The sequence below is a fragment of the Apteryx mantelli genome, chromosome 1 (genome assembly GCF_036417845.1).
Source record: "Apteryx mantelli isolate bAptMan1 chromosome 1, bAptMan1.hap1, whole genome shotgun sequence".
NCBI classification, from domain to species: Eukaryota; Metazoa; Chordata; class Aves; order Apterygiformes; family Apterygidae; genus Apteryx; species Apteryx mantelli.
In genome coordinates this window covers 170,562,952-170,576,244 of record NC_089978.1, presented here as the reverse complement: position 1 = coordinate 170,576,244, position 13,293 = coordinate 170,562,952, and positions in this window count along the sequence as shown.

Below are 13,293 nucleotides of genomic sequence, written 5' to 3'. Positions count from 1 at the left end.
CTTAGCGCGGATCCACCTATGTGTCTTTGCAGGTGTTGGTACTGGTCTGATAGGACCAAACCAGAGCAGGAGATGAGACTTTATGAACCCGAGCTAACTTCATATGGAAGGTATCTTTGCTCAGAATGCCACACCTTGTTCTGTAATACTTTATGATTAAGATGCAGGTGCCCTAACCCTCAATTTTACTGCAGAAAATGGAGGGTGGAGTCATCTGGTATTAGTCCTGTCCACAAGTAACTAACTGGGGAAAACAGTGTTCCCAGACTGTACAGCACATGTTGTACAGCAAAAGCAAGTTGAATTAGTTGGAGCTGCATCTGGAGTAGGTAGCTGCTTTTGTCTTACCAAGACTGTCTTTTATAGATGATGTTCAGTAAGTTTATGGAAGAAGTCTTCTGAGAGAGGTGATTCTATAGCAAGAATTTTAAGATAAGTGTTTTTAGATATCTAATTTATTAGTATTCTTGAAAAGAATAGCTATTTGTTGATTTTTGTGTTTGCACCATGCTCATTTTAAGCAAATGCTAGTCTTCAAAGGCTCTGCTGCTTGCTTGGAGGAGCCAGCAGAACTTAATGTAATTTTTCCTTTTTTTCCTCTCACTGTAGATATGATCCACTTTCTAGGATCCTTTGAGAAAGTAAATTTAACCAGTTCCCGGTATTGCAGGTACCCTGCGCCCATTAACAATACCCTTGATCTGTCTACTCTTCCTGGTTCACACTAGGTTTGACTCCAATGTTCTGTTCCACATCTGAAGATTATTATGGTAAATGTGGGCATGAAGGTGGTAATCTGTGGATGAAAAAGATTGCAGATACTTGTTTTCTATTCAGCCACCAAAACATGGTCTCAACATGGTATGCATACTTAAAGTGTACCCCTTCAAACATGAATTGAAGCCCTTGTTAATTTTTAACAGTATTTTTTTTCTTCTATCAATATTACTTCAGGTTTACATGGTCTGAATTTCAGCCACTGTGCTTAACCAGACTATAAAAGCAATTAGCTTTTCCCTTGGATGATTTGGTCAGACATGTACGAGAACAGGATGAGAAATTTCTCATAAGAATGTTATAGAACACATCATCTTTATGTATATATTGACTGAAATGGATGTCCAGGAAGAATTCCCTCTGTGAGGGTTCTCAACTCCCTTTACAAGTGTCCGCAACTTTCTTCTGTAACGAGAAGATGTGAAGCAACTGCATTTACGGCAGTTCAACTCATAATTCTGACAATTTTTGAGACTTAAAGTATGGAAGACAACTATTAGATATTAAAAACTATGTGGTTGCTTCCCCTCCCCCCCCAGTGGGATGAAATGATGGAACAGTTTTATAAACACTACTAATGCTCAGTTTCTGGCATTGCACTGGATTTGACAAAATCCTTCTCAGAAAATCTGCCGTTAGTGCTATTTCAATAGAACTGTGAGACTGATTGTATAAAAGTTATTTAAAAGGCTGGAAAGGATGAGCAGCAAAGTTTGTTCTCTTTAATGAAAGAAGAATCAACAGCAGGATGCAAACTTAACTTCTGAATTGCAAAACATTAAGCTATGGTAACAAATTGGAAAATCAAATTCCAGGAATACTTTGATTTCAAATAAAAATATGGAAAGATGGTACTGTGGGATATTATACTTTCCTTTAGGTGTTGGAGAGTCACTTTCATATATAAAAGGTATAACTGATGAATGAGAAACTGTCGAATTATATTTATGTATGTGTGAGAATTTCAGTGCTCTTTTAGTTTTGTTTACTGGAGGCTAGCATAGTTTACACAATCAACTATGTCTGTGTGATAATGACTAATACTGTGACCATTACTGGTATATGTATATTGCCTCTTTCTTAAAGCTATTAGTTTGAATGCTTTAGATTTATTACTAAAAATGTAGAATTAGATTCAAGCTTAAGTAGGTAACACACACAACCTCAAGGAAATATTAATATATTGTAAGATATTTTTATAGAAACTGTGTTTGCAAACTATTTTTTTTTCAGCCTTATTAACTCTTAGTACAAGTCTTTGCTCTCTAATGTTTAGATTACCAGAGACCACAGGGAATATCTCTTTCCATTGTAATTAAACCAGAACAGGGACATTTTAATGTTGCATCTTTGAAAGTGGCTATTCAACACACACGCCAAAAAAAAAAAAAGAAAAAAAAAAAAGCACCAATGTTTTTGTAAGGGCTCTTTTAAACTAATTCTGGCATTAAAGATAGCCTGCTACAGAGGGAAATAGCAGAAGGTAAAACGTACACAGGGTGAGTGGTGCTGCTTGGAGGTGGTGATGCTGTGAAACAAGGTATGCTCTGGGGTGCTAGTGTTTTAATGTACTCAGTGTTGGAGTCGTAATATGTTTATGAAAGCAAAGTGACTCTGCTGGATTTTATTTTTATTTTTTATTTATTTTTTTTCCAAAGACCTGTGAAATGCAGAAAGGTAGTCTAATTGATATGATAATCTTTCAACTGAAAATGTAAATATAATGCTTATCTGGGTATCTCCTAGTACTGCAATTGCCGCTAGCTTCCTGCCTCAGATTGACTTAGCCCTATGGAGGTGTGTAGGTGGTGGGGTTTTAGTTCCCCTCTCCTATGAGGCAGTTGATCCATGTTGAATATTATAAATTGGGATCAGTATCACTTAGTGTTGGTAAAGGCTTTTAATAAGGCTGTTTGTTGTTGTTTTTTTTCCCCCTGACACTGCACTGACATCTTAATATTATTATCTTTGACTTGTTTACTGTATTTGAAGAAATAACTGTAAGGGGACCTGAAAGTTTATTTTCATATAGACTTCTCACTACCTTCTTCTCACTAGTGCTATATTACATTTAAATATTTTCTGTATTCTACATTTTAATGGTCCTGTAAAGGAGTCATGACGCAACTAGCAATACACAGTTAAAATGAGATTTAAAAAAGGGATGACAATTTCGACAGACAGTTTTGAAGATCAGGTTGCAATTATTTGATCAACACAAGAAATTGATAGTAGCGGTAAAAATGATTGCACGTTTGAAGGTAATATTGATATCAGAGAACTGGCTGACAATTGGGAAACTTCTGTTTCAGTTCTTACTATTAAAATCTCCTGATATTTTAGTACGTTCTTCATGATAACTGGAAAAAAATATACAATGGCATTCCAAAACTCATTCATAGCTTGTGAACAGTACTTTTGACATAAAAAGGTTATATGCAAATTAATTTATCTGTCTTTGATACACTGAGCTTGTGCCTCTTCTTTTTGATTTTTGTTGTTGTTGCTTGCTTGCTTGCTTGCTTCTTATTGTTGTCTTCTGTATGGGAAAAATCATGACTTTAAGTAGACTATTTAACTTCTGGCCTTATTTTTTGGTGTTCTAGCTATTTTGGGATTCACTTAAAAAACCACCACCACCACCACCAACAAAAAAAACCCACTCCTGGCATTCAAGAGAACCCCCTTCAGCAAGGGAAATGCTGTAGGCAAATGCAGTGTTCCTTGATATACTTTCTCTCTCTCTCTCTTAATTAATTAATTAATTATTAGCTTTTTATTTTTTTAAGAAAGCTGAGAGGAAGGTTTGACAACAGCAGTGTTAACTGAGATTGCAATCTCTTAGGCAAATGAACTAACCTAAAATCTACATAATTGGTCACAAAAAGAGCACAATAAAATAAAGGAAACAAATCACAAAATCTTGTCAACCAGAAGTTCTGAAATATATGGGGGAAAGAGGGTGTTATGTGGAATAGAACAGATAAAATTTTTCAGACTTCTGTGATCTCACTAACTCTATTCTTTATTGCCACTGAAGTCAAGCGTTTCTTTGCCTTTTACAGTCTCTGTTGCTCTAAGTGCACTTGAGAAATTAGTGCTTATATTGGGAAGATGACCAGGTTATAAGTTCAGTACTGCCCCCCACCCCAAGAGCTAAAACCAAACAGTTTTCTTTCTAATGCTTGTTGGAAGGAATGAAGTTTGTTCGTCGTGGGCATTGCCATGACATTTAATTTCTGCCCAAGATTTGAGAGTCTGGGTATAGCTGTCAGTCTTGATCTCTTTCTGAAAACTTGACAGTGTTCTTGCACCTGAATGCCATTCAGCATAAAGTTCTGGAGTGAGAGGTAAATACTGGTCTATGGTAAGAAACTTTATATTATACCTCATGTTGCATGTTAGGAGCAACAAATAAAACCCACATCATGAAGAACAGATTCAGTTCCAATTAATTCACAGTTGCACTGAATAGCGCATAGTTTTTTCAGCTGTATTCATCAAGTAGGTTCTCTGTGCTCTGCAGAGACCCGGCAGAGCTTTTTCAAAATGGCAGTATGAAATGACCTTGTATAATTTTGATTTCAGTATAGTTTGTTTTATCTGGAATTTTGCTTCTTCTGTATTATCTCACATCTTCCCCCATTACTGTAGGTAATGGATAATTCAGTGTATAGGCATGGTCAAGCCTGTCAGGGTGTCATAGGGGCCAGGGGAGCTCCCTGGGGTTGATGCCAGAGGGGCTCCTGGCAGGGTAGGGCCAGGCTTTGCCGCCAGGGTCAGTTCCCCTGCCCCAAGGGAGCAGGACACTGGGGGCAGCCCCAGCCCCGGACATCGGGCACTGTCGTGGGGATAGGGCCGGGTGGTCACCTGTGGGTTGGGTAGGGCTGTGGCAGAGCTGGAGCCAACACCGCTGAGGCGACGTGAGGCAGGGATGGACTGCTCCGGGCTTGGCTGAAATGGGGGGCCTGGGCTGGGCAGGCTGGGGGAGGCCTGGGGAGGGGAACAGGAAGGGCTGGGAATGTCCTCAGGCCCTGGCAAAGCCTCCCAATTAAGATTTTGCCAGTGTTTGTGACAGAGAGCTTCTAGCAGTTGCATACCAGTTTACATTGTAAAATTACATTGACTTTGAGCTTATGGAAGGCATTTACTGTACAAGTATCTGCATGATATGAGCCTTGTGGGTTTTTTTTTTTTTTTTTTTTGAGGTATTTCTCATAGTTTTAGTGTAAAGCTGGATGAGAGGTTAGGGGTGTCTGCAACATGAAACAGATGGCTGTTTCTTTGGAGGAAACTAGCCAGAGAGAATTACAACTCAGTCTAATTAAGCAGTTGACAGGTTGACTCTCATCTTTTCTGAACAGTCTGCAGCAAAACCTAGGACCCTAATCCTGGAAGCAGTTAAACATAAGCATCATTCTGGCCATGCAAGTTGCTTCATTGAACTGAATGGGATTTCTCCAGTGAGCAAAGTCACGTGTGGTTAAGTGTTTGCGGGATTTGCATCTTTAATCTGTAAAGACCTAGAGTAAGACTTTTTTCAAAGCTCAGGCATTTCAAAGCTCAGGGGGTCTAATTTCTGTTGATTTTCTGTGATATTGAATGCCCTAAAGCTACAGTCCTGGGAGGTATGTAGGCTGTTACTTAACTTTCGCAGACTTCATCAACATAAGCTTACTAGTCTGTGCACCATAGTGGGATATTAAGTATTCAGGTCTTGTGATTCTGCCCTTAAGGGCTGAATGGGCAGATTTTTCAAGAGTATTTTTGGTTCTAGCAAGTTTTCTTTTCAGGAGCATCAGCATAGGTCAGTTATTTAACCTCTAGTTATTTGAAAGGGAGAGATAGGCATCTCATCTATGTAAAATGCTTTTGATAATATCCACGAGGTGCCTCAGCATCTTGGGACTTCAGTTAAATTTCTGAAATGGGATGAAGCCTAGGTAACTTTCAGTGTTCTGGGGGGATGTGGCTTTGGTTGAGATATTGAAAGAAGCCTGAAAATGTTGGCTGAAGAAGCGTTGTTTCAGTTTTGGGCAGGTGAAAGTGATTTGTTCATAGTAGGAAGCAGTGACAGTAATAGAAGGAGGATGAAAAGTACATGAACTGTTCTTCTGTTCTTTGCATTTGAAGAGCAAAATGCATTCTTTAATGTACATCAGGTTTTATTTTCCTGATTTTTGAAACCTAAGAATGTAAAGCAGTGGCACTTAAAGCTTTTGTTCCTAGTTTCAATTCCAGAAATACTTGTTTGAAGGATCATGTGCTCATATCTCTTTCATGTTGCTGAGAAGACGGTGACACTTCTGTTGCACAGAAAGACAGTAACACTTAAGGTTTTCAATCCATGTGAGGAAACTTAAGCATTTCTATCTCGTATATTATGGCTGATCATAATGAGTTAGGTGGAGGTCAAAGCTGCTGAATTATAAAATATAGCTGTTTGATCTTGCATGAATTTGTTGATATGGTTCGTAGTGGATCAAAAGGCAATTTTCACTGTTGTGTGCTTTCGTAGATGAGAAAGATGTTGTGGCTTGTGTGCTGTTACTGTGAAAAGTATGGGGAAAACCATGGGGTTTTTGTCCTCTGGCAATATGTGTAAAATAAAAATGAACCATGAAAATTAGCATGCAGAGTTATATATTTATTCTAATATAGTTAGAGCTTTTATTTTGAGTAGGTGCATTTCAAAATGTTTCTCAGAAGAGAAAAGGTTTAATATGTGTCTTCTATTCACCTGTGTTGATATTTATTAACAGGTTGTTGCTTAGCATTATCATTCATAATTCACTGATATAACGCTGTCACAGGTTCTGCAGTGCTTTTCAAGGTTTAACAAAACAAAATTTAAGATATTGCTAAAGAACTGGTATCTGTCTCTAGAGCAAGGCAGTGAGAATGACTGCATAGATATATCCCCATCAAAGTACCCAGCCTTCTGGGTGAGGAGAGGGTATGTTTGATAAAATCACACATTTCTTCACCTTGCTCTTGTTTTTATAAATGTCTGTTCCTTGCTGGGAAGGTTTTCTAAATGTGAGATGTAAGAAATTGAACAGATGTTTGGATGACTACTTACCTAGCTCATGGAAGAAATGCACAAAATATTTTCATTGTTTTAATGAAACTATCATTACATTTGCTTGTGAGGTTGCAATTGGGTTCTTAACAGAAGCATGTTCAACAGGCAAAAAATTAAATGGCATAAAAAATCATATGATGTTCAGATAATGAAAAATGTATCACTTAACAGTGTTTGCATTATTCAGTTATACACATACAAGTGGCTGCTCTAATCCCTTGCTGGTATGTTGTCTTGGTAACCAGTTACCTGCACACCTGCTCAGCTTCTACAAGTTAGAGGAAATGTATGGTTATTGGCCACAAATATATTGAAATGGAATATAAAAATCTAGCAGAATATTAATATTTAATAAGACTGCATCTTCTAACTTTAGTGTTTTGTTTCCAGCAGTTTTTTATATTTGAACAAAGAGAAATTTGTTATCATTCATGCTGCTACTTTCTACAAAGCAGGGAGAAGTCAAATTCATATCTTAAGATCCTATAACAGAGTAAAAAATAATTCAGCAATGTGCATGTTAAAATAATATTGTTATGCTAGTGACAGTCTATTGGAGTGTTTACTGAATGCTTTGAAGTAATTAATAACTGTTGTTGCATTTGTCACTTTTTGAAACGGCCCCTGTTTGTAACTGAACTAGGTCAGTTGCGTAAATGTACTGACATGAGAATCAGAAATTGTGGGGAAGAAGGAAAGATGCTGATAGGGCTGGCCCAGAAACTATTTTGTGCTCTGGCTGAACTTTATTGGCAGATCTTTACCTTAACTTGAAATAATTTCTCCTGGTGTAATACGGTGTTCTGCTGAATCCCAGGAACTTAATACCGGGCCCTTAGGAAGGGGTAAAGAAGGCATAGAGGCTGACATGGCCTTTTTGTTCTTTAAACTTCAACTTTGCAAATAATTGCTAGAAGAATGTGTGTGTGTGTTTGTTTTTTTTTTTTGACAGTCTTACCTTTTTGCTTTCTTTAGATTTTTCTAGATCTAATAATGAGATAAGTAGAATGTAAGATACTTGCGTAGTCTTTTGGTGCAGATGCACTTGGTGCACCATAGCAGCAAGAAATAGACTGAAGGCACTGTTGGACTGTGGCATATATGATGCTGCAGAGAAACTGTTTATACTCTACTAAGAAATGTCTTCCTAGAGCGTGAACAGAGAGAACTTGCTCTTACTGACAAAAGACTGCTGTGGTTGTTAACCTTTGTTTTATATATATATATATATATATATATATATATATATATATATATATATATATACACACACATGCACACACACGTATGTATATGTTTGTGTATCTATATACATGAAAATCTTGTATATGACAAAAAGCCATAATGCTGAATACAGCAACTACCTGAAGTTAACCAGAATGCTTATTTAGATTACACGTCATCTACTGGCTGTGCTAACACATGACACTCCAGTGTTTTCTTAAGTGAAAATATTTTAAACATCCGTTGATGTCTTGTTATATACAATTCTCAAGTTATAAAGGATGGGGGACAGGTAGATTTTTATTCAAGGGACCTCATTACTTCAGAATGTTTTCTCTTCACAGTGCAAAGATGGGATGCATTCATGCCTTTATTCTTTCAGTTCTTATCTAAAATATTGGCCATTGTGAAATGAAAAATTAGGTTAGAAGAACAGATTTTTTTTTCCTTTAAGTCAGACCAAATCTGTGTTTACAATAGTATGTATGTATACAAATGGCTTGTTCTAATAACTACCTCTGTGTTCCTTTAAAAATGTCCATTACATCATTTGGTTTTGTAATGCACAGTATTGCATAAATTTCTGGTACAAAGAATCAAACTGTGTGATCTGTAAGCTGGAATTCAACTTCCAAAAAAAAAAAAAAGCAGGATATTTATTTACTAAATTATGAGTAAACATCTTGCATTCAAAAGCTGGTTTTAGTATTACTGTTTCTGTTCATATTTCAGTAGCCTTGACAGCATGCTAGATACTGCCCACGCTTAGGAAGACAGTTTCATTGCACTAATGTATATATCTGACTTTTCTTGCTGTATCTTGTGCAAATGAATCATCACCGGAGTCTCATACTTTAGCTATATTTATTTCTGTGCTTGTTCAGAAGTCTTTACAATATCTGTGATCTTTTTCTGTTTCACATACAGAAGATAAGATGAACCAGTTTTTTTCTGTTTTTTTTTGTTGTTTCAGACTGTGTGGCTACATGTATAATTTATATACATATACAAATATTAAACCAATTTCTGTAGATTTCACATTGTTAAAGTTATCAATATAATTCTCATATTGTAGAAATATACTTGTTCATGTATACTGTTTTTTGGCATTAGCTTGATATGCTTAGACAAGTGAAAAGAATTTTGATTGCTTTGTGCTTTATGGGCTACATGGTAGCAAGCACTAAGATTCTGTTAAATTTCAGATTTACATCTCAGGAAAATCTTTTTTTTTTTTTTTTTAATTTCACAGGAGTATGAACTTAATAAAATGATAAAATTTTGAAGTATAAATTGGAACCCTACAGCTCAGAAGTATGAGGAAAGCCCTGCTGTTACTTTCAGATCAGGTATACCATCTCAACCGTGTGGGAAGGGTATGCGGGACAGTGACTCTAGTTAAAATTATATGCTTGGATCTCTTACTCAGTTGGGGATGCTAAAACAATGGAGTTACTGTGTCAAATACTAAATATCTGTCAGTCTTGGGAAGTTTAATTCTGTTTCTTTTGACTTTAAAATAGTTAAAATTGTTGATTCATCTAAAATTAGATGAATTGTTTTGGGCTATTTAAGATATACATTGGGAGGAGTGGCTGATGCACCAGGTGGCTGTGCTGCCATTTAGAGGGACCTCAACAGGCTGGAGAAATGGGCCAACAGGAACCTCATGAAGTTCAACAAAAGGAAATGCAGAGTCCTGCCCCTGGGGAGGAGCAACCCCATGCACCAGGACAGGCTGGGGGCTGACCAGCTGGAAAGCAGCTCTGTGGAGAAGGCCCTGGAGGTCCTGATGGAAAACAAGTTCATCACGAGCCAGCAGTGTGCTCTTGTGGCAAAGAAGGCCAGTAGTATCCTGGGCTGCATTAGGCAGAGCACTGCTACCAAGTTGAGGGAGGTGATCCTTCTCCTCTACTTGGCTCTACTTAGTCAGGTCAAAAGCTAAACTGCACAATAAAGAAAAAGGGTGATATTTAAGGGTTGTATTTTCAAAAATGACATCTATGCCTGTAAACTTTATCTGGAGTCTGTACTTGTTAGCAGCTGTGAGGGAGACAGGGATATGATATACCCCAAGAAAGGGTATACTATTTTAGTGTACAAGCCTAGTTCTAAATAAACCCTTTCTTGCAGATATTTTCATCACTTCTGGGCACAAACAAAATATCTTATTGTGAAGTGTTAGCACCATGTTATTATGCTGGATTGTCATTGATAACGCACTATGAAAAGGAGCAATTTGCTTGTGTAATGATAGAACAAAGTGCTTTCGGGTTAAGACAAACAAACTTCCAAAAACCCCCCAACCCTCCTAAATGAATTCATAAATAAAGTCTGAAAAACACTATCTAGAATATTGCTTATGACAAAATTTAAGTAGGATGTTGGTAAGATGAAAGTTAAGTATCCAGCTTTAAGAGGAATGCTTATTTTAACTATAGTAGTTCTTGAAGTACCAGTGTTAACGTGGAAGCGACTAGCAGCTGCAAATGATCATTTCTGGAGAATCAAGGTTAATTTGTTTCACATGTTTTGTTGATGTGACTTCCTGTATGGTTTATGCACTCAGATTATACAGCATGTTATTATTTGGGCATTTTGTTCAAATCCATTTCTGGATTTCTGACCATATAACACCTAAAAGAAACTTCAAATGCACTTTGGTCAAGAAGTGAACTTTTGAAGTGACTTATAACAAGGCAAAGTATATCAGCGTTACTTTTGCTTCTGATTACATCTTTGTTCTGTGGTTGTTTCAGAAGCATGATGGAGGTTCTAGTAAATTTTGGAAGGGGGCGTACGTGCTTTGTACTGACAGCTTTACCTGTAAAGAAGTTTCTGATTATGCTCTAACATAAAGCCTTCCTGAACTAGTTAGATAGGGTGAAACTAATTTCCTTAAATATGTTTTAGTCCATGTGACAATAGTTCCATTACTCAAAATGCTAAAGATGAAATTTGATGGCTGAGCATGAAAAATTGAGATGGGGAAAGGGTGGAAGAGTCTGTGTGGAATCAGTTTTAGTGCGTGGTTGCAGACAGTGATGCAGCTGTGAAGGTTGGAGTCAATAGAACTGCCTCCATACCTGTCTTCTATTGGAGTAATTACTGTGGAGAAAATGAGATTAGCCTTTAACTTTTGTATGAGGTCAGCAAAATATTTAGCATATATTCAAATCCATTGTTCAACAAATGGGGGCACAAACTGAACGAAAATTGAACAAAGAAAAAATCGAACAAATCATTGTTCAACAAATACATTAAACAAATCCATCCGCTGGGAACCTAGGAACTTCTACCTCAAATCCCAACAAGTGGTGGGGAAGCTAGTTTGGATGTTAGTAATCTCATAGCCTAAAGGATAATCAGTGTATATGCATAACGCCAGGGTGTCTCTGATTCCTTCTTTATTTCCAGTGACTTTTATTTGATATTGCTGCTTGAAGAATGTTTATTCTCTTTAAGGAGAAATGCTTTTGAAAAAATAGTTTCTTTTTGAAAAATAAGATTGTGAATGGTAGAACAAAATACAGTGAAATTATTTTTCCACTGATTATACTGATAAGCTTTCTATCCTTTCTTTGGTCATTACTGTGGTAAATTGGTTAGAATTAGAAATGAAATGCTTAGTGCGATCTGTTAATATATTAAAGAAAATTATGGGATTGTTTGAGTCTGAGTGTAACCTGAGAGAGTGAAGAGGTGGTGAAGGTGAATGAGTTTCATACTGCTAATTCTGGAAGATCTTTGGTTTGTTTTTTAAGAGAAGGGTAGACTTTGATTTTAGTGATGCATCTTGGAGGCAGAGAGCACAGACAAAGCATAGCTGACTTATTGGTCTACTTACTTTACTGTAGTTGTATTCTTCTCTGCTTTGGTCCCTTCTCTGTGTCCATTTGGCAAATGGATGGTTTAAGTTGGTGATCATATGAAGGAAGCAAGAATGACATTTTCAAGTGAAATTTAAGTGTTTGAAAATGCTTGGATTTAATTTGTGGAAGCCCTGCATTTAACATTAGCAGAATGTACTCAATTATAGGCTTTTATATATATTTATATATATTTGTATATATCTGACTTAGTATTTTTATTGAATATGCAGTCTTTATTATTAAACCTTGAAAAAGCATGAAGAAAAACACTATTTCAGAGTAGCATATAGTTAAAATCTAATTGAGGCAGTGCCAATTATATGGTTTTAAATTGTAAATTATAACCCTATTACCTTGTAAATAAACTAAATATGAATTAAAGCAAACAAAAAAAGCTTAGTGATTCTTGACCTTTTAAAATCAGAGTAATCAGTCCAGGCTTGTTCTCTACTTTAATGCATACTGGCACCTAAAGTTTCAATGCCAAGTGGTGTTCCTTCTCTCTCATGTGGGTCTGAGGACATTTATTGTAGAAGCTAAGCAGAATGACAGCTTGCTTTGTCTGATGTGTAGAGTTCTTGACTGTGCTGTTCTTACTTTATTCCATAATAAGTTGTTAATAGAAATTCACTGGCCTGCAGGACAGAGTTAATTTGTCACAAATATTAGGTTGATTTAACAGGAATGGAATGCAGTAAAACAATAGACAGGGATTTTTTTTTTTTGAATGTGGGCTCTTTTAGATGTTGTGATGTCAAACACTTGCTAATAAAGAAATGCCATCTTTACACAGTGAAATTTCATTGCTTTTAAATATTTGTGCTGTGTTTATAAAAGTGTATGTACTTCAGTTTATTTGAACAAAGAGGAAATTCAGGGATTTTTTCCTCATCTTCTGTATTGCATAGTCAAATTTTTCAATGCTGCTGAAAAATTTATTTTGCACATGAATCAGTGTCTTAGAGAAGTTTCTGTTAATCAAGTTAATATCCTGAGAGGAAATATCTTTACTTGTTGGGTGGTTTGTTATTGTTGTTTCCCAGTTAGAAACCTGATTCTCTTTTCAGGAGTTCAGTTATCAAGGTTTCACTGTCAAGGTGCTTGGTCCTTAAGTTGAGTAGTCTAGTACTATAGTTTTCAAAAGCAGGAAATGATCATAACAGGAATCAGTTTTCAAAGAAGGTAAGGGATATAAATATTCTAATTGCTGAACAAGATTAGGACCTGTGGTAGATTTGAAAGGAAGCTGATGTGCATCTCTGCAATCCAAAGCAAGCTATTTCCAACCTTGGTCTCCTGGTTCAGTAGCTTTTTAGAATAGTCTTTTAGATCCTA